The sequence below is a fragment of the Myiozetetes cayanensis genome, unplaced genomic scaffold (assembly GCF_022539395.1).
Source record: "Myiozetetes cayanensis isolate MyiCay16 unplaced genomic scaffold, myiCay2020 scf9, whole genome shotgun sequence".
NCBI lineage: Eukaryota > Metazoa > Chordata > Aves > Passeriformes > Tyrannidae > Myiozetetes > Myiozetetes cayanensis.
The window spans coordinates 35275464-35300760 of record NW_026088185.1 but is presented as its reverse complement, the minus strand read 5'-3'; the positions used below and the strand labels follow the sequence as shown (position 1 = coordinate 35300760).

The 25297-nt window shown below is 41.5% G+C and overlaps 1 protein-coding gene across 6 annotated transcripts in view; it reads left to right on the top strand.

Annotated features, from left to right (window-relative positions):
- Positions 1-7783: 7783 nt before the first annotated feature.
- Positions 7784-25297, top strand: part of GTDC1 (glycosyltransferase like domain containing 1) — a 208266-nt gene continuing 190752 nt past the window's right edge. For 3 of the 6 annotated variants that reach the window (XM_050340496.1, XM_050340493.1, XM_050340495.1), the window contains exons 1-2: positions 7784-7848; positions 16935-17047. The gene's annotated coding sequence lies outside the window, so the exon portion shown is untranslated. Of the gene's footprint in view, positions 7849-16934; positions 17048-18424; positions 18443-25297 lie in introns of those variants that run through there. The other 3 variants (XM_050340507.1, XM_050340505.1, XM_050340494.1) reach the window with 2 other exon arrangements.

The window sequence follows — 25297 nt, the reverse complement described above, 5'->3', positions numbered from 1 at the left end:
GCTATTTTTCAACTGTTTGTTCAACTACAAAAGCCTGGGAGAGATGGCAAAACCCATGAGGACTCAAGGTAGAATGCCTCTGGTAGACTTTTCCAGAGATATTACCTACCAATAAGCAATAATTAAAAAAAAAGCAAACAAACCAACAAAATCTTAAGTTAATAAAGTTTTATATTCTTACTGTGGCTTCCTCTGTCTTCTAGCAGCCCATCCTGTACATCAAAGGTCACAAAGAACACAATGAGTCACTATCAAAACCCAAAGAATGCTTCGTGAACAATTACTATACATAAATTGCAGCCTGGTATTTCGTTTCTGTGCCAACTCACAGTAATACAGCCCATTTCCTCTTCGGGCTTTTTTTTTTTTTTTCCCCTGCAGCTTTTGTCCATAATAGCAAACAGCTTTGTTAATCTGAGCTTGGATTTTCTTTTTTTTTTTTTTTTAATTTTTTTGGTGTACTTATACCTCTGCCTGTTTGAGTAGTGGGCAGCAGTGGTATGAAGTCTTTCACTACAGCTCTTAAGGCTTCTTTGGTGTCAGAGTCCCCAACAACTCTATAATGCTCCATAAAGCTTTGTAGCCAAAAAAATCATTAGGATTACTGAAAGGGTCCCTTTTGAAACACAGAATCAAAGCATCCCCCAGAGAGGAATCAGCTGTACATTAGCTCATGCCTGGCAGAGCAAGTGAGCACCATGAAGCTCTGAAACCTGTGCGGATCCCTTAACGCATCCATTGTCTGGAGGACCTCAGGATCCATTCACCCAGTTCAGCAAACGTGGTACTTTATGCACATTTACCCCCATGCATGTGGGACAAAGCAGGCCTGTTTGAAGTCAACATTATCTTAGCAATCATTAGCCTTGGCTTTTCATCCTGCAATCCCCATTTTTCCCACTTTTGGCAACAGCTTGTGTCCATGACTCTTGCTGTGATCCCCTGAAAGAGAAGCAGAGATGTTCATTCCCTGGTATAGTTTAACATTCAAGAAATAAAAAAAACCTCTAAAAAATTTGCTGAACAAATATCACAAAGACAAATAAAGGAGAATTGTTTTTCAGAAGGTATGATTTATGTGTGTGTGCATGTGTTGGTGTGCAATTAAATAATGAAGGCAAACCCAGATTTATAATGTTGTCATGTTATTACCTAAGCACTCAAATTCTGCATGCTGGTCAGTTTTTAAGTAGTCTGCTGGCTAATATTTATTGTCTTTAACGAGCAATATTATGGACTAGAAAGTTGTGATGACAAGTAGTAACAACTGGCATTCTCTCAACAATTCCACAATAAGAAAAGAGGGAAGTAAGATAATATCAGCCAGCTTCCTTTTGAAGAGGTTTGGTTAAGTCAGAATTCTTCGTTTGAGAAAATTACAAAGCAAAACTACTTCAGACTGTTCTACCTAGCATGGGAGGAAGATAGTAGATATTTTTAATGTTCCTAAAATAATCACATCCTATTGTACCCCGCTCTAGTAAAAGGTATACTGAAGTAAAACATTGCGGGTTTTTTGTTGTTTTCCTTCTGAATTGTGAGAACTGTTCAAAGACCCTTTGCTTCAGTTCATGATAACAGAAGTAATCAAATGTGTTTGAGGGATGTATACTACACCCTGGCCATACACTGAAACACAGGATACAGTCAGGCCCAGGGCTTTGAATTGTCTTCAAAAATATTCATATCAACTAGTGACATAAAGGTGGCTCCAAGCAGGGTTTGTGATTTTCATTACAATACACTTGACAGGTTAGGACCCTACATTTTAATTCTTTACTCCATTATTAACCTTACATATAAACTTGAATGCATTTATCCATGCAGTTTCCAGTTTTCAATCTCTAGAAGGGAAATGGTAGCACTTACATATCTTTGGGGATTAAGATCTAATCCTGGAGGGGCTCCAGGCTGGCAGCATTTTATACTTGTAAAAAGCACCACTACAGTAATTGTGAATAAACATAGGTACCAACAGGTCCTCTCAAGATTGGGATATATTGTTAAAACGCTATTCTGGGGCAATAATATTATCATAGAATCATTCAAGCATTTGGAAGGGACTTTAAAGACCATGTTGTTCCAACTCCCTACTATGGACAGGGACACCTTCCACTAGACCACGTTGCTTAAAGCCCATTATCATGTAAATCTTATAAGTTATTAATTATTAATAAAAAAAGTGTATTTAGCATCAAGTGAAAGCTGGTATAGCAGGCTAATTCATAAATCTTTTTTGAGCCAAATTTCAACAAAGCACTTGTAGTTTTTGTACATTCTTGGTTGATTAATTCTGCAAAATTGCATATACACATATAATCTCCATTTTGCATATGCATATGCATTTGCTTATACCTATCTCCAAATTACAAGTGGCATAAGCACTGTAGAATTTGCATACATCCAAACAGAAGACTCCTGCAGGAGAACTTTTAGAAATGTGACCTCTTCTAAGTTACACCAGTAATATACAAAAAACTCCCCTGTCACTTATGATGTGGAGCAAAATGAAAGCAGAGGTGATGAAAGTGCTTGCTTGTGACTGAGAAAACAATACATTCTTTGGTCCTTCCCTGCAAAAGAAAATATTTCTGCTTTTTTTTTTCCTTCCAGTTTCCTTCTTCCCTTACTCTAACTGAATGTGGGTGGGAAACAGTAAAAACAGAAAGGGTCATGTTTGCTCCTCAAAATTTGAAGACGGTGTTTTTTTCCTTTGCCACAGATGCTCCGTGCTCATCAGTTGCCGTGTACTTCAGAGAGAGAAAAGAGAGAGAGAAATTGCCAATAACATTGGTAACCTTAAGTGTAGGCATGCATAAAAATTTGCTGAAAATTGGGTTGTGGTACATGTTCTTATTTTAGATTTGCCCTTGTTAACGTCTTTTTAATAAACAGGTGCATACACTTCCCCAAGCTGTCACTGTTGTTTATCCAGTCTGCACACTTTATAAATCTACTAATGGAATAGACCCAATCATCTCAAGGATCTGCGCTTTAATAAGCTACAGCCTCAAAGTTTTCAGGAAAAATACTTTCTGGCACTATAGTTCTGCTGGATACAAGCTTCACAAGGTTTGTTTTTCAAGATTTAAAAAAAAAAAAAAAAAGTGACACAATTTCACTTCTCAGCACAACGTAATAGAGAGTTTCGTACATGCTTGACATTAAGATTAGCAACAAAGTGGGATGGGTGGAAGGAAAGGGAAATAAAAGGGTGTAGAGAAAGGTGGAAAAGGCTTTTTTTCAGTGAAATTTGAAACCAAGAGGATGCTTCCCACCGAGCACCCGGATCAGTGAGATGTAGACTCAGGGTTACTGTCACTACACAGCATCAGCAGCCCCCACTCCCAAAGTTTCATTCCTTTCTCCACCTCTTGACCCAGGGCAGAAGAGCACATCACAACACAATGGAGACACTGTTTTTAATTCCTACCAATTCCTAGTTTTAATTTCAGCATTTTTTTTCTCAAGTGCTTGAACCATCAGGCTGCAATGCAAATCTTGGCCTTGCTCACACAGAGAAGGAACAGCTACCAAAGGCTATCCTTGGAAAACGGATTTTACGTGGTGGAAGTTGAAGGGATGCAAGAGCTCCCTCTCCACACTGCAGTCTTTCATTGTAATCACAGTCTCACAGGTCATTTAAAGAGCCACCCCAACTGCTTGACCACTCCATCAAGAGTGCTCAGACACTCACAGTTGTGTTGATGGAATGTGAATGTGTTGGCTTAATTTGGGGTAGGTATTTCATGTCTGTAAAGAGCATGAACTCTTTCCTGGTTTTCCCTAGAAGGTCTAACTAAATATCTAACTTTGATTCATCCCAGCATCAGAAAGATGTGGACCTGTTGGAGCATATCCAGAGAAGGCCACAAAGATGCTCTGTGAGTTGGAGACCCTCTGCTATGAAGACAGGTTGGGAGTTGGGCTGTTCAGTCTGGAGAACAGAAGGCTCTGGGGAGACCTTAGAGCAGCCTTCCAGTGCCTAAAGGAGCTCCAAGAGAGCTGGAGAGGGACTTTGGACAAGGGCCTGGAGAGACAGGACAAGGGGGAAATAGTTCTAAACTGAAAGAGGTTATGTTTAGATTGGATATTAGGAAGCAATTCTTGCCTGTGAGGGTGGTGAAGCCCTAGCACAGGATGTCCAGAGAAGCTGTGGCTGCTCCATCCCTGGAAGTGTTACAGGCCAGGTTGGATGGGACTTGCAGCAACCTGGGATAGTGGAAGGTGTCCCTGCCCATGGCAGGGGTCTTGGAACTAGATGATCTTTAAGGTCCATTCCAACTCAAACCTTTCTGTGATTCTGGATCCCATTAAGGAGACCAAACATTTACTGCTGCATTTCAGGTCTCAACCTTAAGCAGCACAGACACCATTTATCAGATTCATCCCATGGTTCTTTGAGAGCAGCAGCTCTAAAGAAACCAATAGTTACAGTCAATGTATTAATACATTTAATAATTAATTTGTTCTTGAAATAGGTAAATAAGTTAAAGGTATATAATTAACTGCAGATCCCAGATTCATCTCATGAGCTTTTAGATTGCACTGCTGGAAATCAGTATTGTCTGACCGTAGACTGCAAACCGTAATTGCTGAAATTTTTTCTAAGTAACACCATGGGAAGAATTTCTCCTTTTAATACTTTGCTGAAGGTGTTAGTTTGATAGCCCTGGAGAATGTAATTTGTAATATTTATCTCAAAGAATCACAGAATGGATCAGGTTGGAAGGGACCACAGTGGGTCACCTGGTCCCACCTCCCTGCTCAAGCAAGGCCATCCCAGAGCACATGGCACAGGATTGTGTCCATATGGGTCCGGGATATCTCCAGTGAGGGAGACTCCACACCCTCTCTGGGCAATCTGTTCCAGTGCTCAGTCACTGCACAGGAAAGAAGTTCTTCCCCATGTTCAGGTGGAACTTCCTGGGCATCACTTTCTGTCTGTTCATCTTGTCCCATTGCTGGGCATCCCTGAGCAGAGCCTGGTCCATCCTTGCCCCCTCCTGCAGACACTGACAGACAGTGATGAGGTCTCCTCTCAGTGTCTCTTCTCCAGGCTGAACAGGCCCAGCTCCCTCAGCCTTTCCTCATCACAGAGATGCTCCAGTCCCTTAATTGTGTCCGTAGCCTCCGCTGAACCCTCCCCAGGAGCTCCATGTACTGAGGATCTCCAGAAGTCAGGGGAACGAAAGCAGCAAAATAAGCTTTCACTCTGTCATTCAAGTTAGTTGGAAGGTCCCTTCCAATTCAAACCATTATTTTGTTATCTAAAAGCTTCCTATGTTGCTATCAGAAGAGGAAAATTTCTAGCTATCACCAGCTTGGTTTGCACTCAAGTCTGTGGCCTATACACGAGAAGGCAAATAAATGTACATCCAAAGCTCTCCAGCTCTTAAAGGGCTCTTTAAACCTAGAGCTTCATATGACCTGATGCAGAATAAGTTTCACAGTGCCTCATTAGGCAAAGAACCTTTGAGCAGCCTCTGTGCTGGTCTGAGTCACGGTGACCCACGCAGAACTCTGCTCATGGTGCAGACTTCACCTCCAGCATTATTCTTTCTGGGAAAAAGGCAAAAAAAAAAAAAAAAAAAAAAAAACATTTTACAGTTTTACAGCAGCATGCCTGGGTGCAGGACAAATCGAGTGATTTGCCATGAAAAAAGTTAGAGGGCTCATTAGAAGCAAAGTTATTAGGCCAAGCAAACAGTTAATCCCTGTCACACAGAGGTAACAGAGTTGCCAGCCTTGAACTCTAAATTAAAGGCACTCTCTGAGCACCAGAAAAGTGACTCTTTTCTGCAGCTTCCTCAGTACCATCCGTCTACCATAATGCTGTGGTGTTTTTCTTTCTTTAAATTCTGGGCTCTAACTAATTACTGCCAGGAAGTGCCTATTTTTATGCCATTAGTATGCAAATGAGCGAGAAGTAGAAAAATATTCTAAAGGAACTGTTACAATATCTGTCCACAGATTACTGGCCAATTAGAACATGGGATTAGGGCTGCAGGACCCCAAAAGAGTATGGCCAAAGTCTTTCTGCTTGGGTGCCTCAAGTGTAATTTCAATGGGAACTGTATATACACGGTCCTTTTCCTCAAAAAAAAAGGGGGAAAAAAAGTTCGAGCCTAAATTGCCTGCTTACAAATGAGCACTTCTACACTTGAAAAATAAATGCCTTCACTTCCTTGCCTCAATTTTTCTATCAATAAATTGGGGATAAAACATCCTGTTTGTCTGTGTTCCAGCACAAGCCGAGGGCAAATTATTCAGCCAGACTGAAGGTCTCCTCATCTGTCACACTGTCTGAAAGACACGATCTTACAAAATTATTTATAAGGTGTGTAATAAATATTAAAAGATTTTCAGGTCCTAACACTTTGGCCTAGGTAAAATCCAGGAAGAACTGTCTGCCTTGTGACGTTCTGGCATTTCTAGAGTCAGGAATTCAAAAGTGCAGGACAGCAGAAAGTTATTGGAAAACAACTTTACTAGGCTTTTTGAACCTAAAAACTCATGAAACAAAACTCTGCATTGTCCTAAGGGTATTTCTTATGCAAATCACCCTTCTCATCACTCTTTCACAATCACTGATTAGCCAGAGTAGGAAAAAATACATAACTCCTCAAGTTACTGGTGTTGATGCTTCTCACAGCTGTACTCTGTGGAAATTTTGCTTTGTCACTCCATTAGATGTTACTCATTTTGACTTCCTATTAAAAAAAAAATAAGAAAACTTTATGTCTACATACCAGAGATAACACCATGCTAAACTGAGTCAGTGTGACAAAACATTTCTCTTCTAAAAAAGTTTTCCTGGAGAGGTTTGCCATTCACTGTGGCCAAAAAGAGGGTTGATACACCTGGCTGGAATGATAACACTCCAGAGGAGTCCACCAAGTTGATCCAAGGGATGGAGCTCATCTCCCATGAGAAAAGGTTGAGAGAACTGAGACTGCTCAGCCTGAAAAAGAGAGGGCTTTGAGGTGACATAACCTTGGCCTTCCAGTACCTGAAGGAAACTTACAGGAAAGATGGGGCAAGACTATTTCCAAGGGCATGTAGTGACAGGACAAGGGTGAATGGGTTCAAATTGCGAGAGAGTAGGTTTAGATTACATATGAGGAAGAAACCCTTCCCTGTGAGGGTGGTGAGGCCCTGGCACAGGTTGCCCAGAGGGGCTGTAATTGCCCCAGGATCCCTGGAAATGTCCAAGGCCAGGTTGGAAGGGGCTTGAAGCAACGTGGGATAGTGAAGGTGGCCCTGACCATGGCAGGGGGGTTGGAATGAGATGAGCTTTAAAGGTCCCTTCCAACACAAACCATTCTGTGATTCTGTGATGATTCTATGGTAACACCTGCCCAGCTCTCCCAGAAGCAGCACCACCTGAGAAGGCTTGAGTTAGGGAAAAACACACACACCTCCTACTCATTTCTAACCGGTAACAGCCCTGATTTTCACTCGTTTCAGCTGCTTCTCCCAGAAAAATGATGGGTTTTAAATTTTTTTATTTAGCCCACCTGGCGCACAACTCCTCGTTATTTACCCCTTCCACCCCTCCCCAAACTCTTCCCGAGTGCCCCCTCGCTTCCTTTCACGCGGTTTGTTTCCCTCCCCCCGCATCACTTCGCTCGGGATCCTCTCTGCTCATCCCCCCTGCTCCATCGGCCGGGCTATCCCGATGGAGCCCCCCGGGTCCCCTCTCCCCGCGGGCAGGGAGGGTCCCCGGGCGGCGGGGCGGGAGGGGGCCGGCTCTGAGCCGAGGGAGGGGCCGGCACGGCGGCGCGGCGGTGCCCGCGGTCTCCAGGAGGGAGCGAGGAGGAGGAGGAAGAGGAGGAGGAGGAGGAGGTGAGCGCCCTCGGGGTGGGGTGAGCAGCGGGGCCGCCCGCGCCAGCCCGGGAGGGAGGGAGGGAGGGAGGGAAGGGGTCAGCGGGGCGGGCGCTCGGCAGGACCGGCGTGGAGAGAGGGTTGCGGGACTGGGGATCCGAGTGGAGCCCAGTGGAGCCGGGGGCAGCCCGGAGGACCCGGCTCCGGCACCTGCGGGGGGGGTGGACCCTTTCGGATGGAGCCTGGCCCGGGGGGAGTCGGGGCCGCTCGGCCCCCGGCGAGCCCGGTGCCGCCTGCAGGCCGCCCTAACATGGCTGCTGGGCCGGGCAGGGCGGGCAGGGGCTGCCGGGTCCCCGCGGCTCCCCCTGGTCCTGTGCCGGCTCCCCCCGGCCCTGCCCGGGCTGGAGCGCAGCGTGGCCTGGCCGGGCCTGGCCCCGCAGGTGCTGCTGGGGCAGCACCACCCCCCGGGCCCGCTCGGCGCTTGAAGTGCCCTTCCTCACACACACACACTCCTCTTTTTTTATATTTTACCTTTTGGTTTTGCTTTCGCGGCCGGGTGGGCTGCTCTTTGCAAGCGGTTGAACGGAATGAAACTGCGTTCGGGTTTTTTTTTTTTTTTCTGTGCGGCTCCAAAATGTTTGTGCACGCAAGCGGTTCCGCTGGGGAAACTACCTGGGAAAACGTGCCTATCATCATGCTTTGTAGAAGGAAAAGCGAAAAACATAAAGAACGCTTAAAGTTTGCAGAATGACATAGGTTTTAGTTTTATTATTGTGGGCTAAAAATGCCGTGGGACGTAGCGCTTTGCAGCAGAGGAGCTGCTTAAATGTAGTTTGCAAAGCACATCCCAAGTTTAGGGAAGTGTGTCTGGGATGAGTGGGACTTCGCAGGTCTGCACGGATCTTTTAACACATGACTGCGATGGCTGGAGCAGAGAAGCGTTTTAACGTGCAAAAACATGAACTTTATTATTATTATTTTTTTTCTTTTTAAGAAATAGAGAGAGACTTTGAAGCTTAGTTTATGGAAGGTTTTTGTGGCTGATGAGGAGTGGGTGTGCATTACTGTGATTCAGTATAGCCAACAGACAGGTAAAGTTGAGCAGCAGGTTTTAGTGTGGCTCATGACAATGGTTTGGAATAATTCAATAGAGCTGTTTTATTGGACTCTATTAACCTGGTTAACCTTAAATCTTAACCATGACAGGGTTTTCATGTTAAGAGCCTCTATACAAAGCACAATATTGAATTTTAATTGAAGCTTTCAAGGCCTAATGTAGAGTGTATTCTTCTTGCTTCATCTTTTTTTATCGCCTCTTTGTCCAGGTGTGCTAAAATCAGTTTAAGTGCTGTGAATCCAGGTTACACAAATCAATTAAGGGCAGGCAGGATTTTAAATGAGTGCTGGCTTTTTTTTGTATCTGTGTGCCTCCCACATATAAAAAAGTTTGGGGTCATCCTCAGTGTATTTGTGAACACTTTGGTGTTTACAAATAGAGCAGTACACAAATATACACAAATGTATACAAATACACAAACACGTGTTGTTTAGAAACTTTTTGATCAGTTTCCCAGTTTAATGATTGACAGTGATGGCAGAAACTAGAAAGCAAGCTCTGTTCAGCTCTAGGTGTTGGTACTTCACAAATAGAGCACCAAATTCCTCCCTCAGCTGGTAAATGCACAGTTTGAATTCTCATGCAGGAATACATGTGCATTCAGTAACACCTGAATTTCAGCCTTGATTTGCCACGAGTTAAAACACCTGTTAATTAACCATTGAGTATCTCTCTCCTGCCATAGGATCAGTACCAAGTGCAACAGGTGCTGTTGTAGAAGTCATGCCTGTGTTACAGCTGAAGTTTGTCCCTTTTGCAGCTAAGTGACTTAGACTCCAATGTAAAACTTATACAACTTCCTTAATGTTGTTTTAAAAGTAAGATATAGACATATTTTAAAGACCTGGTTGGCTGGAGGCCCATTTTAGAGTGGCCGGTAAAAGCAGTAAACTTATCCTCAAACATTTCTGCTCAATAAAATTTGAGAATATGAAAACAAAAAGTTCCTGGCTTAGCTTTTTATAAATGTTTTCTACACCCTGTGACTGAAAAGTGCTTTGAGCCCATAGCTCAGAGCCACGAGCTTTGGGCACTGCAGGCCTCTGACCCAGTCTGCAGTGTGGACTCTTACTTTGTGTTTTGATCAGAGCAGGGAAGGTTTGTGGTTTCTGACCAGTGTCTAAACATACATTCTGTCATCAAAACAGTATGTTATCAGTGAACTTTCCTTCACTCAGGACTCCTGGAATAAACCTCTTGGGCAAAACCCGAACGGCTGTTGGAAGCTGTGATCGCCCTTCCTGATGTAGGAAAGGCCAGTAGTTTTAGAAGCATTTGCTGTATTTAAATTCCTTACTGTTTGTAACCTAACTTGTTAGATCTGGGTTCTAACTTGTAGAAAATAAATAAAATACATATATATCTTGTTGTTTGGCTTCTCAAGATCAGAATGTGTTTATCCAAAACCATCCCATATAGTCCAGGCTGGCAGAGCCATTGGGTAAGGCATTTCTCCCGCAGCTGTTGAGCTTCTCACATTTGATGTGAAAGGTTGTCTTGTATTAGCTCTTCCAACTGCAAAGATGAAGTCTTGTCCAAAGAGTTGAGACCTTCCCTTGCAAAATCGAAGAAAAAAACTCTAAATACATATTAAAGCCTGTTAGGATTCCATGGAAAAAGAACGGCTATCGTGGTTTTTGTCCCCATTTGTAAGTGAGAAATGTGCTCTACTGAGTTTGCAAAGCAGGAGAATCATGTTAATCTTTGGTGGCAGAATTGTTAACGGGGGGCTGTGGAGAGGCAGCCTCCCCCTGCCCCCCAGCCATCCGTAAGCGGTGCAGTTAGCAGTGGGGAAGCAGTGCCTGGGTGCTGGAAGGACACGAATCCCAGTGTGAATTTCGCTTCTCCATGGATTTATATCAAAGGGTGTCTTAAACGCGCACCTTTGCTGGCCATATTGCTGCACGTCAGATGTGAAAGTAAAAATAAACGTGTGAAGCACCAAGCAGAGTATGAGGTATGAATCTGAAAACCACGTCTCCCAGCAGTCTATTATCCCAAATCCTGGACCCCACCTATACTGATATATGGGAGCATATATATATATATATGTTTTATTTTTGATCGGCAGTATTTCCTGTAGGCAAGAAATCAAAGATCTTTTCAAGTTATAAATGGCTTCTAGTCAGGATTTCAGATTGCTGGTGTTTTGGATATGAGCAGCTCTTTGATGTCGGAGTGAGAACTGGAGGAATGTCTAAAATTAACAATGAACTGTGTAACATTAATGATGAAATGCAGAAGTTGGAGGTAAACAGTGTGGTTTGGTATTTTTGCCCCTTGAATAATTATTTTTTTAGGGTAGAAACACAGAACACAAACAGTTGAGACACACAAATTCCAAGTTAGTGCTGTATAAGCAACTTCAGTTTGGGTATTTGCGTGTGTGTAGGTTTACATATAATCAAACATGCAAAATTTAATATGTATGTGATTAGCAGAAGTTTTCTTCTTGGCACTTCAGATGCAACTGGATTAAATACATTCTTCATAACCTGATTTTGCTGAATTGTTATGGAAAATCGGTGGAAAAATTAATGTCAGTGTGACCGAAAAAAGGGGAATTTAACCAGTTTTGCATCTGAAAACATCTGTATTGTAGCTCTGTAACAGTGTGGCTTCACGTGCTACTTTCCAGTTTTGTTCCAAGCTTGTTTTTGGGCAGTCAGATGCCTGTTTGTGCAGCAGGTTGCCTGTGTTAGTGATGCTCAAGGGTACAAGTATGATATTGCCATAAATACCGTGGGAATGTTTTCTTCTTGGAGCTACAACAGCGGTTCTTAAAAAGGTTACTTTGGCCGTGCCTCTGGCAGCAGAAAACTTGTGGTGATCGTGGTCTTGATGAGTAAAATGCCATCCAAAGTGCAAGATTTCTTTCACAGTCGTTTTTAGAAGCTGTCATTGAGGGGAAAAACACACCCTTCAAGTTCACCCCTAAGTAATTGGATGCAGATTTAATATGATGCAGTGCTTTATTCCTTCTCTGGGATGGAATCCATGTCCCATGTTGGGCGTTACTCACCCTGGCAGGATTCAGTGGTCAAGCATGTTGGAATGAAGGATGGAGACCTTGCTGCTGCCATGAGTTATTTCTCTCAAGAACTGAGCATTTTGGTTCATCCTCCCAAAGCCTAATAAAATGTTCATAATAGAAACAGAAGGGTTGTAAAGCCATTGTATGGAGGCACTTCCAGAAGATCAAACCCTTGTGCATGCAAGAGTAAATGTTTGGGAATGCTGGAAACTCGGAATGGATGATTAGGCAGAGCAGTGATGGTGTGTGGCTGTAGTGGCAGAATATTTGGGAGAAAGAAGAGCGAGGGATAGCACTGTTTCTAGACCAACTCTCAGAAAAATATCCCTTTTTTCCCCCTCTTCTTTCCAATCAGATTGGTTTGGAGAGGGAAAAACAACCTCGAAGATGTGCATTAATTACATTATTGTGGAGTATTTGCCTGTATAGATATTGATTCTGTTTTATTGTTTGGTGTTTTTTTTTCATTTACCAGGTGACACCTTTGTAAATAAAATAAAGTCCCTGTTATGTTGTGAGAATAAGGTGTTTTTATAAATATCTTGCCTTGTGCCTATAATTAAACAAGTGATTTCTCAGAAGCACCATAATTCCCGTCATTTTAAAACTAAAATCTTGACTGAAGTACAACTTCTCGTTTCATCTGATGCTCAGCGTCGTATTTCCTACATATCTTTCTGCTTTGATATTTGTTTTACATACAAATATGCCAGAAAACAAAAATTCAACAAGTAGTTGAACATATTGCGTCTTTTATATTCTGTTTCTTTTCAAGGTTTACACAAGAAATAAGCTGTGAGTTGACTTTGCAGAACAAGAAACCCATCAGGATTCTGTGAAATTCTGTGTTTTGTGATTTCCCAGTAGAAGGTTTTCCCAATTGCCTTGTCTGATACTGGATTGCAGTTTAACATGGCAAATTTCTGAGTGTAACTTTGTGTTTGGTTTGAGTTAAAGTTCTCCAAATAAACAGTAACACTGTCGTGTTGACTTCAGAGAATAATTTCTTGTCCTGATCTTGCTTTAAGAAAACTTTAATGAGAAATATGCTCTTGTTGTTGTTAAGTCAGTTTTCTTTTTGTTGTGATTTAAACATAAAGGCAAGATTTATGGAAATGACTGCAGGGTGGTGCTGGCCTAATTAGTCATTATTTCTGGCAAGGCATAAAAAATTGGTCGTTCTTGTGCCTATAACTAATAGTGTGCTTTGTGTTTAATCTGTAAGTCTTTTGTAAAACAAATGGTTGTGCTAAAACTGCAAGATATACACATTTAAGGTTCTTATAGTATTATTTTGCATGCTGTTTTGGGGTGTGATTTAAGTTCTTCATTGGTAGTTAAATTTACTATTATGTATATATGAAATGTATATTTGTATATATCCTTTAAAAACCTGTATGTTTTTAAAGGAATAGTAGTAGCTGAGCTGGAATCTGCAGTAGCAATTTTGGAATTGAGTATGGCTTTTCTACTAGTGTCTATTCAAGGATTAAACACAAAGCACTGCAGTGCTTTATAAAAGTACTAATACCTATTACAAGTTTTTGCAAAGAGTTTTAGGATTATCCATGTGATATGTTCACTGTTGGGCTGAGGGGTGTCTTTTAGGGCTTTCTTTTTTTTTTTTTTTTTTAGGCCTTGTTCCAGTGAATTACCAGTAATTGGTATTTCACCCAGAAGCGACCCAGGTGACTTAGGAATTCCACCACCTTCAGCATGTGGAATGTCTCTCCTAATCAGGCTTAAGAGAGGGGGAGCATTAACACAGGAATGATTGAAACCTACCTTCTGAAGGGAAAAAAATCCAGCAGGGCATGTGACACAAATGCTCCTCCTCTGTGCCTTTGCCCTCTTGTTGTCCAGCCACAGCTTGTGCTGCTCTTGGACATCCCTGGTGACCAGGGGTTACACCTAAAGCACCAGGGTGCTTTGCATGTGCCTCTCTGTGAATCCATTTCATGATTAAACTTTTAAAAGTTGCAGCCCCCAACATGCAACTGCAGTTTCATGGTAGCTCTGACATTATTTTACTGTTCACGCTGTGAATTTCATTCTATAGGAAAATGAGTATTATATTGGCCTTTTAAGTTGGTTGTCAGTGGAGAATAGGGAAGCTACACTTAGAGCATCTGTATGCAATCTTGGAGACAAGTAGGACCCTCTGGAAAGCTGTTACTGTTGGGGCAGAACTAATCATTCTGTGTGAAATTATATAAGGAGAATTAGCTCTGACTCTACCTCATTTCCTTTCATACCGCTGTGAAAATAAGCTTAAAAACGTCAAACCTTCCCTCCTTATTTCTCTAAGTACTTTGTTAAATACTGCTTTTTATTAAGGCTTATTTATTGTAGGTGCTAGAAAAGAAAATATAACTACCTGTAGTTCAAGGTACTTACGGGATGTGCACATCCTTGCCCAGTTTGGCAGTTGTGATTTCCTTCTCAGGATGGGATTCCCGGGATCAGTTGGCATTTCCTTCTCTGTACTTTGACTTTATTTCCCCGGTGGATCATTCAGAGTCCTCCACGTTTAAGGTAGCGCGCTTGACGTGAGGGAAGATTGTCAATCACAGCCTGCCTTGGCTATTTAGAAAAGAGAGATATCAAAAGCCTGCTTGGAGCTCTAAGGAGCAGTCAGGTCACCTGCTGAGCCTCCTGGCAGGAGCCTAAACTCGTGCAGCCTTTAAGTTTAGCAAAGAAAACGTGGCTCTCTGGAGGTCATCGCTCTGCGCTGAGGCCCTGTGCTCTATGTGTGAGCACACAGCTCAGTGTAAAGATAGATATGTATAGGCCGTTTCTGACATGTTCCTCCAACCAGGCCTTGAAAACAATCAGTGAAGATTTGTGTAACCCCTCCATAACCTAATCCCTTGTTTAACTATCCCTGGAGGTAGCATATTTCCTCTAATACTATTCTAATTTTTTTCCTAACCCGTTAAGCTTCTTGGGTTGTTTTTTTTTCGTGTTCTGCTGTGGATATTGCAGTAGTGGGACATGATTCTTATAATTGCTAGTAACCTATTTTGAAGCCTGTGCTATCTTTCTTTACTTTTTTTTTTTTTTGTACTCACCAAGCCTGTTTAACTCTCCCAGATTGGTTTTTCTTCTGAGCTTTTGTTTCCTATTTCTGTGTTGAGACCTAAACATCGTGTACAACCCTAGTCAGTGATGAACAGAATGATTCTTACCATCTTTTGCATACAATGCTCCTATTATTATTATATCACAAATTCGAATTATTTTTAATTTTTGAAAATTTGGTATTGAAAGTTCATTATTAAAACCCCAGTTTAAGTTCTGTTAATCGTTTAGTCCCACTTTTTTCAAGTAGAACACTGCTTCCCAGAATGCTCGCAGCCCTTCCAAGGTAACTACCAACTTCTGCAACTATTTTGTAGGTCATCCAAGTAATAAATAAAGCATTAAATAATTCTGCAGTGAAAATGCCAAGAGGAAGAAGCTTATTGTTTTCAGAGTCCTGCAACCTGGATCTTGTTGCAGACCTGACCTTTGGAGCTGGAGCTGCAGAGTGGGTGGATTGTGCTCTGATCCCTTCATAGTCTTTGGGACCATTGTTGGTCTTGGTTCTTTCTCTCTGTGTCTATCTTGCAGTGGGGAGCCAAAAATGGGACAAGTTAAATCCAACATCTTGTAGGTATAGGTGTTAAGGGAGATGATTTTTTTAGTGAGTTAAAAGAGAAAAGTCTTGGAGAACATTTACGTGGATCTGCATCCCTGGGTCAGTGGTGATGCAGTTTGTCTAAAACTCACCTTTAATTATACTTCTGTGTCTGATCCATACCCAAATGGTCATTCTTCATGGCTGCAGATCGACACTTAAAAAAAACTTTGCTCAATCGGATCTCAATATTTGAAGTGTTATTTTGTGAATCATGTGGACAAGGGAGGGGAGGGCAAGAAATGGTCTCTCTACTTCAAACCCTTGTCTTTCATGCTCTTTGCTTCTAACATAATCTGCAGGCATTTTTATGTTGGTGTTTTTCTACACCTGATGTGATCATAAACACTAGATTATCATTTATCCTCTGCACTGGCATTTCCAAAACCAAAGCAACTAAGAGATGCTGCAAAAGAGTTGGAAAGTAGCAAGGGCTGTGGCTTACAGTTAAGGCAGATGTGATTGCAACATCTGTGCCTAGGAAAGCTGCAGTCTGATCTGCCTTCTGTCTTCAGGATTTCTGGGATTCCAGAAGCAGAAGTGGTGCAGATAAGACATGTCCTCTGAGGTTTTGTAAGGCTTCTGCTCAGACTGTAAAGCTCTTCCATATTAGGCCCATGAGGAACACATCTCCTCTAGTGCAGCCAAATGGGTATCATTGTTTAATACTTCTCCTTGGGCTCTCCAGTGGTAACTCTGCTCCATGGTGGTGTTATTTGGGAAGAAGAGCCTCTGTGGTTGCCTCTGTGTATTGACTAGCTGAGCATATTACTGTGTGTGGTAATTTCTGACTTGGAAGCTGTGATGCAATCTGGAAGAACTGTTTATAGAGGGTTTTCTACCTTTTTCCTTAAATTGGACTCTCTGGGCCTAAAACTTGGAACTTCCAACTTGAAATCTCGATTAGAACAGACTAGTGAATAGGAAGAAAAACCCCAAAGCCTTGGCATCAGACAAGTGAAAATTCATTTTCTTTCATGGTTCTCCTCTTTTCCAGCTGTGTTCTTGCAGAATGGGTCTTTGCCCTTGGTTTATTCTCATCGCATCAACCCTGTTGGTTTCTGGGTGTCATAAAAATCTGCATATTATTCTCTGGGTTATTAAGAAAGCCCTGCCCTTTTCCCTCATCTCCGAGCAGCACTCGGGTTTCTGCTTCCTGATCTCAGGACTGTCCCGCTCACGCTGGGGGCTCCCTGCTCGCTGTGCTTTGCTTTTGCTGTTGTCTCTTCTGAAGGCTGTGCCAGGTGAGTTGTGCTCTCTGTTCTTTCCCCTTTCAGGTGAGCTCCTCTGGCCCAGCTGGTGGGAAGAGGGAAGCTGGTGGCCTTCCTCTGCTCCAGCTATACCTTTTTGAAGGGACTTCACTTAAAGCAGTGCACAGCTGGCAAAGCAGGTATGATCTGTGAGAGTTCATCAGCAAACACTTCAGAAATGGAAAGATAACACTGCTCCAAGTTCACAAATGTGTTCTGCAGGAGAAACAGTAAGTGAGATATGAAAAAAAGCAACTGAGTGAAACGTGAAGACAACATCCACATGAGAAAAGCAAGTGGTTTGCATTATTTCCTTCCTGTGTAGTCTTTATGTTGATGTCATCATAACAATGCCTGACAAATTAATATGGTTTTCTCTCAGTGATGCTAAAAATTTGATGATTACCTGAATATCGATGCTGTTCAGTGCTTAGAAATATTTGAAGAGTTTTATTCTTCACTGGATTATTATATGCTGTGTTGGAAGTTGAACAGTATATTTCACTGCAGAAATATACACTGCATTTCATCCTAAAATAAGTTCTTAATGGTCTGGATGTATTAATACTCATTTTCAAAGTTTACATTCTTAAATGTTAGTTATTAAATTCTGTTCAAGATGTAAACTCTATTCTGTCCTCTAGCATTAATTATGCAAGTTTGAAATTCTCAGTTTCATTTCAAGGTAGGGCTTTTTATTTGTACGTAGCTGTTGAAATAAATTACCAGTACAAGAAAACATTCTACTAATAAACGAGGGATGCCTGGAGTTGGCTCTGCTAACTGAGACAATTTAATTCATCCATCATCAGGGATGATGTTTCTTAGCAACACAAAGTATTTTCACCCGGGGCGCTTTCACAAACTTTCACATTTTTCTTCAAATACAGCCTTGGTAGTGTTTTATATGACCTGAAGTTCGTCCATCTGTCCTGAAGCTCCCAATACTTTTCCATTTTCTCCAGTGATCAAATGATCCGGTATATAGGGTTTTTTTTTTCAGGTTAATAATACACAAGTTGACTAGAGAATCATTTCGCATGTCAGATTTTCCAAAGGGGTTCTGGGAAATTATTTGTTGCTCTGTATAGCAAAGCTAAAAGTTATTGAAAATGTGTTACAGTTTCATAATAAAACAGATCCGAAAAATATTGGCTTGGGAGCCAACTAAATGCTTTCTGATAGCCGTAGCCTCAAGGGGGATACTTGGATCATTTGTAATAAAGGGATATCTTTGATATCTTTTGGTGAATTGACTAGTATTCTGTTTAGATCATAATTTATGGAAAAAAAAAATGTCTTGGTACTCAATGCTACATTATCAAGTTGTTTGGGTGTAAGAATTGCCTTAATGTATGGCCAGAATTTTCCGTGTTTATTCTTTTAATGTGCTGTATGAAATCGGAAGCTGTTGATCCATTAAGACTCTCCTTCTTGCTTTCCATTTTTTTTAACGCGTGTGGGGATGATTTGATCAGTGTAATTACAGCCTGGAACTGCTGGGGAAACTTGGCTTGCTCAAGAAACCCCTTCAGGTATGTAACAGGTGTTATTCAGTATGGAGAGCAAACATCTTCCAAGTGCAATGTGTTATTTTGCTTTGAGAAATAAAATGTCTTTAATTCTTGGTAAACCTCCCTGAAGACTTCTGTTATGTGACTAAACTTCAGCTTCTATCTTGAGAAGAAAAGTTTTAGGATGAAAGCTTCTTTATCAACAGTGTGTAGTGATAAGTGTTTGAAAAATGCTGTGGTGAGGTAGCTGCTACTTGGCTTACTTCACAGCAAAGGTGTACAGAAACCATTTTAAACAGTGGGAAAACAAAGTACAGAAACACTGGTTTGATTCTTCCTCTTAGTTAAAAAATGCTGTGTTGCAGCTCATGTCAGCTTTAATGTGCTGAGTTTTCATATAAGCATGTAAAGTCTTTGTACATTTATGCAAAAAACAAATGGGAAGAGTTGGTGGGATGCTGTTACAGAAGGTTTTACTGCTGGTGTTTTAGGCTGTATGTGGTGTTAATGCACAGGTGAGTATTTAGGGAGCCCTGAGATTTGCCAGCAAGGTCTGTGCTCACTTTGTCATTGAACTGGATGCTTTCCTGTAAGGATGACACCTCCTAAGTGACCTTGCTGGTAATTCCTGTGTGATTCCAAACTAAATGGCTCTGGATTTCTAGGTGGTGTTTGTAATTCTGAGACACTTAATTGCACGTCCGAAGCTTGGACATCTTGTTTCAGGTGATCTTTATTGCAGTGTTTGTGTCCAGCATCTTGTGAGATCTCCAGGTGTTCCCTGAAGTCCTTTGAGGAACTGACTTAAGTTGGAAGCTTGATCTGTTATCCCACAGCAAACAGTATGTGAAGAAAGGAGAGAAAGAACATTTTAGCGAAGGGCTTTGCTAGCAAAACCTTTGAAAGTCTTTGAAAACAGCAGCAGTCGCTTGTATCCTGTAAGTTGGAACTCTGGCAGCTTGCGGAAAGGTCAGGGCTCTGTCTGCTCCTGCAAGGCTTTGTTGTGTGTGGTGACAGACTGCGTTTCCACCTCTGCATTCTTATCCTCGGACATCTGGGAAGCTCTGGAATCAGTTGTAGGCTCTCCTTGCCCTTTCTGTTTCGAACATTCCCTGCCTGTAGGCGCAGTTGGGGTGGCTCCTCGAGGAACCTGCGCAGTCTGATGTCAGGGACTGATGGCCGGTGTTTGCCTTGCAATAAAATAACGTATCTGTGGTCACGTTGCAAACCTCTATTTGCATCTCAGCACGTGATGTTTTGTTCTGTAATGCTGTGTGTAAAGACTGACTTGAAGGCTGGTAATGTATTTTTTCAGGAACTCAAATTTAAGGTATTTTTAAGTGTTGAAATCCCTCCATAATTGAGATTCTGCTTTTCCATCTGTAAACCCAATGTTGGAATATACAGAGCTAACAAAGGCTGCCACAGGCAAGCACAACCTGTTTAATATGAAACTAAGCCTCCCATATACTCTCCAGAAATTAATCTTGGAACGGTTTAATTTTGGGGACAGCTTCGTTTGGGGTAGAGAAATGAAGAATTCCAGGGAATTCACAAGCAAAATACAGCTCTCTGCTGTGAAGTACTGGATGCAGTGCTGGTGTTGTGTCAGTCCAAGGTGGAGAAGAGGAGAAAGAGCTTCTGGTGATTCCAAATAAGTTCTCTTTACTTGGGAACATTTTTTTTATATGGCAGAATGGTTACTTAGGATAGGTAAATGCTAACAAAACAGTGCACCTGAGTGCATTGCTAAAGACAAAATTAATTACTAAGTGTTACTTTAATTTGTTACAGCCTCTCCTGCCTGACTGAAGCAGCTCTTGTGGCCCTTCTCTTACCCCTGTTTTTTTTTCTCAAGCAGGGATTTTCCCCATGTTCTATGCAGTTTTCCTATGGTTGGGTATAAAGACATGAAGAATTGATAAAAACTATCTTTTTGAAGGTAGTGAAAGGTCTGGAGTCATTCTGATAAATAGAGGGGGATAAATTGTAATGAGGAACACACAGTAGTGTCAAGAACTGTTGTAAATTTTCAAAAACTACTTTTCATCTTCATCCAACCATGATTCAAATAAAGAACATTCCCTTTATGGCCTGCAGCGCAATACAAGTTGTACTTTGCTAGCTTTTGGTTAAAGCAATGAACATATTATTTGAATTTTAGGAAAGAGAATTTGAAAACTTACTATATTTAGGATTTAGTCTGAAGTTATAAGAATAACTAGTGGTTTTTGCTGTTGTTGCATCTTTCACTGTTCATGTGCAGAAGAATGACGTGATCAGAGTTGTCACTGGGAACATTTAGTTTTTCACGCAGAGTATTTTTGGGCAGCTCGTATTTGGAGGAACATGGGATGGGCTATAAAAGAACTAGTCAAAGAAATTACCATTTATGTTAAAAGGTCACAAATTAAAATTGTTTGGGTGCTGTTTCTGCAGTTAGTCTCTCCAAAAATAGGAGAAGGTGAGTGCAAACCAATAAGACTAAAGCATTTTTCAAGGTGAATGTTTGGCCTCTGGGATTCTCATCATTTAACATAGTTGTGTCTTTTCGGAGACTCAGGAACGAAATGGTTTTAGGCTAATTGAGATTTAGACACACTTAGGGGAAATCAGATGTCCTGTACATTCAGTCCTTCTGTCACTTGTTGTGTTGGCTTATAACTTGTGCTAGGTGAGAGTTACTTCCATGAATTTTAATTGAGGGGAAAAAAACTGATTATCTTTGGATCACTCAGGAATTGAAGTAAGAATACTATACTTTGGTAACTTTCAGAAGCTCTATGAGAACTCTTTTTTAATTTTATTATTTTTGGTGTTATTTTGTTTTCATGGGGTTTCTGTAGACTATGGAATTTCCAAGCCTGGGCCAGGCTTGCTTTTACAGTGCCTGGCAGTGTGACATCAGGTGGTGTAGTGTGACTTGTGTGACTCAGGATCATTGTAACCCACACCTCTTCTCCTTCCCACAAATAATGTGGTTTTTTTTTTTTTTTTTTTTAAGCTGTGAGTGTTGCTATTTGTAATGAGGACTGATAGAACATCAGTCCTTTTCTGTATGTGGGGCATGTTTGAAGTGATGTGGTAGGCTGTTGCCTAGGGCAGTGTAGACCCAGCTCTACAGTAAACAGTGTTTAGGAAGCTACATAAGCTTAGATGCTGCAATACGAGTTTTGGGTCTGGATTTTATGTTCTAACTGAGACTCAACATCCTTGAGGACAAGACTGTCTCTGTGGCTTGTGGTAGAAATAGATAACACTTCCCAGTTAGGCAACTGGCACACTCTACACCTACTTTTTTCAATCCATACTGTGGGGTTTAGTGCTTTTTGCAGTCAGGGCAGGCTACTGAGAAACTTATTTGATAAATTTTAGTTTTTCTCATCAGCACAATACTTTGAGAATAAGAGAAATGACTTAACATTGGGTGGCTTCTTTCTGATGCAATAAGCAACCCTTGCATTCTGTATCAGTTTTGGAAACAAACTAGTTTGTTTGGGGGGTGTGTGTATACATATACACATATAGGTATATATATTACAGAATCGTAGAATGATTTGGGTTGGAAGGGACCTTAAACATCATATATATATATATATATTTAAAGTATAGAACATCCTGAAATAGGTACAATGGAATCCTAGCTATACAAACAAAAAGTGAGCATCAAAGTAGTTGTGTATTCAGTGTTAATGATCTGTATTTCATGTGAAAGACTGACCCTTGCAGGACCTTTTCTTCAGAAGTAAAGAATGGGCTGATCTGTTTCTCCCGCAGTTGGAAGGGCAGTTGGAAATTTGGTTGATCTTATTTTTTTCAGCATAACTATCACAGGGAATGATAGGACCAGTTGCTGAGATTGCAAAGGACTGTGCAGCCCCAGGCATCTTCCCCTATGTGCGAAGAATGATTCTGTTTAATGCAAAAAAATATGAAATGCCTGAGTTCAAACTGAACACTGATTCAGATCGGGGAAAAATGGGATCCTTCCCAGTGACTTAAAATGAATGCGTGAGACTTATATATGATAGTTCATATAAATCAAGGTGAATGGGCATTAAATTACACATTCATCATTATGATTATCACTTGAACGGCTTAGCATGTGTAACCTGGTAAGCATTGACCAGTATTGTATTTAACTTTAAAGACAGTATTAGAACATTATAATCTGAGTTTTATTTAATTGATTATGGTGGTCTAAAGCTCAGCAACTCAGAGTTCGAGGCAGAGAGAGGAATGGTCAAGAGCCTGCATGTTCTGCATGGGTTATGTGGGTTTTTACATCTTGTGATCTAGTTACTCAGATGTGAAGCAAGTTTTTTACTGTAATAACAATCTATTTAAAATGCTATTTTTAGGTCATTAAAAACCTATTTAAAATATTTATGTTAGATATGTAAATGCTGTCCTGTGGACAAAAGAATTCTGTCCACACAATTGAGTAACTTCAGCTTAAACCAGTTTTCTGCTTCCAGCCTCTTAATTGTTCTTTAATCTATGGAGTACAAAGAATTAGATGTGTCCAGTCTTATTAAACATTTGCTTCATTATGATCAGGAAGGTGAATTACAGTTTGAGTCTTGGAATGTGGGTCTGGGACTTTGGGCTGTTGAGAGTTGTTTTAAAGGTTCAGTGCTGTTAGAGCTTGTTGCTTCTGCTAGCAAGAATCCCAAAGAAAGCTTCAAGAATGTTTTATGGTATCCAAATAAGAGATTGAGGTGTTGTCTTTAAGTGCTTAAATTAATTTTATGAAATTAAGAAGAGATGTGAGCGTGGGTCACTCTTCAGAACTGAAAGGTCACAGAATAGTTTGGATTGGAAGGGTCTGTAAAGCTCATCTTGCTCCAGTCCTCTGTCATGGGCAGGGACACCTTCTACTAGACCAAGTTGCTCCAAGCCCCGTCCAACCTGGCCTTGGACACTTCCAGAGATGGGGCAGCCACAGCTCCTCTGGGCAACCTGTGCCAGGGCCTCACAACCCAACAGTCAGGAATGTCTTCCTGATACCGAATCTAACCCTGCCCTCTGTCAGTGGGAAACCATTCCCTCTTGTGTCCCTCCAGGCCCTTGTCCGCAGTTGCTCTCCAGATCTCCTGGAGCCTCCTTAGGCACTGGAAGGTGCTCTGAGGGTCTCCCTGGAGCCTTCTTCTCCTGGCTGAACACCCCCAGCTCTCCCAGCCTGTCTCCATAGGAGCGGCTCTGGGTCTGTGCTTGATTTAAAGTCACTAAAAATCTCTATCAGAACTTCTCTTAGTATCGGCAGTCTCTAATCACTTAGGGTATTTTTCTGCACATGAGCTTAGAAAATCTTAAATCTGACTATGATTTTGGGGGGGAGGGGGGGTGGAAATCCACATATTTTCATTGTTAGTGGAAACCGCAGATTGGAAGCTCAAAGAGGAACACCGAGGGGCATCCTCTGTAGGTTGTCCACAGCGTGTTTGGTCAAGAAAAGAAGCAGTTTAGGGAATGTGATGTGTGGTTCTTGATGCAGAAAAAAGCTTCTGTGTGCCTAATACATTGGAAAACATTGTTCAAGAGCACGTCTTTCCCCATGCAAAATTTGCCGCTCTAGTTTTATTAAAGTCAGTATCCATGTAGGTTTTCTCATACATGCTCAGTGTGGTGCCTCAGGTCAGCTTTGGCTTGTAAATGCAACTTTAAGGAATGTTTTGTCTGGACCTGTTAAAAAGCATCTCTGTAAGTTGTTTGTTTAGAAACTTATTTACTTCTACTCTTCCTGGGCTTGCCTTCAGTTCCTGCTTATAAAATAACAGCTGTAAATGAAACATTGTGCTTAACAAAGTTTGTGGAAATAATCCTTATGTGTATACATACACTCATTAACTGCTTTTTGGTATTAATTTTAATTAGTTTTCTCTTCTGGATGTTTAGGCAGACTTTTCTGTTCTTTACTAAAACTGGGCTTGGAAAAAAATGTGTTGTGAGTTTTGTGAGAATAGTGACTGTGTTGTAAGTTGGTGAGTATTAGAGTGAATCTGATATTCAGGGAGGAATTATCAGAATGCTGTTTCATAAAAATCAAATAAACTCAGTGACTGCATCAAGTGGGCAAGTTCACATGTCCCTGAAGTTCTTTGAACATCCTGGCTTTACTCTTCACTTCCAGAGAGGTGTCTGCTCTTCATCATGTGTTGGCATGTTCCCTGAGAATCAGCATTCCTCTTCTGTATTATTTCTTGATGGTTTTTTCATTAATCCTTCGAAAGTACTGGACTGCTTAATGGAGTTGGAATAAAAAAATAATGCATTTTCAGAAAGTCTTCCAGTGTGTTCTGTTTTGTTTCTGTGTCTCACTTAAGTGCTAGTCAGTGAACTGATTCTAATTCCAGTCACTGCTCAGGTGAGATCAGGGTGGAGAATACACTCTGTAAATTAGGTGTGAAACGGCTGGGGAGACGCACAAGTGGTGCTGTGCAGGGCCAAGGCAGGTCTTGCTGGGCTTGGTTTTATCTCTGCTCCCTTGTGAGTTCAGGGCAGGCTGGCAGGGCTGGTGCTCAGCTGGAGCGAAGTGATACCCTGGGAAGAAACTGGTCCTGTAGGAAACTGCTGAGGTGTTAATTTTCTACCTGTGCTTGTGCATGTTTTATTGCTTGAGTTGTCTGTCTCCTGGGCTGTGCTGTTCTGGTGACAGAGGCAGAGAAGAGTCAACTTCATCTGTCTTCACTGCTGCTGTTGTAGCACAGCTTTGCGATGCGAAGCCTTGTTTGATGAATCTCGCTGGTGGAGGTTCTGCAAGTGTGTTTAGTTCAGTGGTTTCCTGAAGCATCTCTTGTGGGGAGGGGGTGATTGTGGGGCTGGATGGTGGATACTCACACTCGAAGGAGCATCCCAAGGAGGTGGGCACCCCAC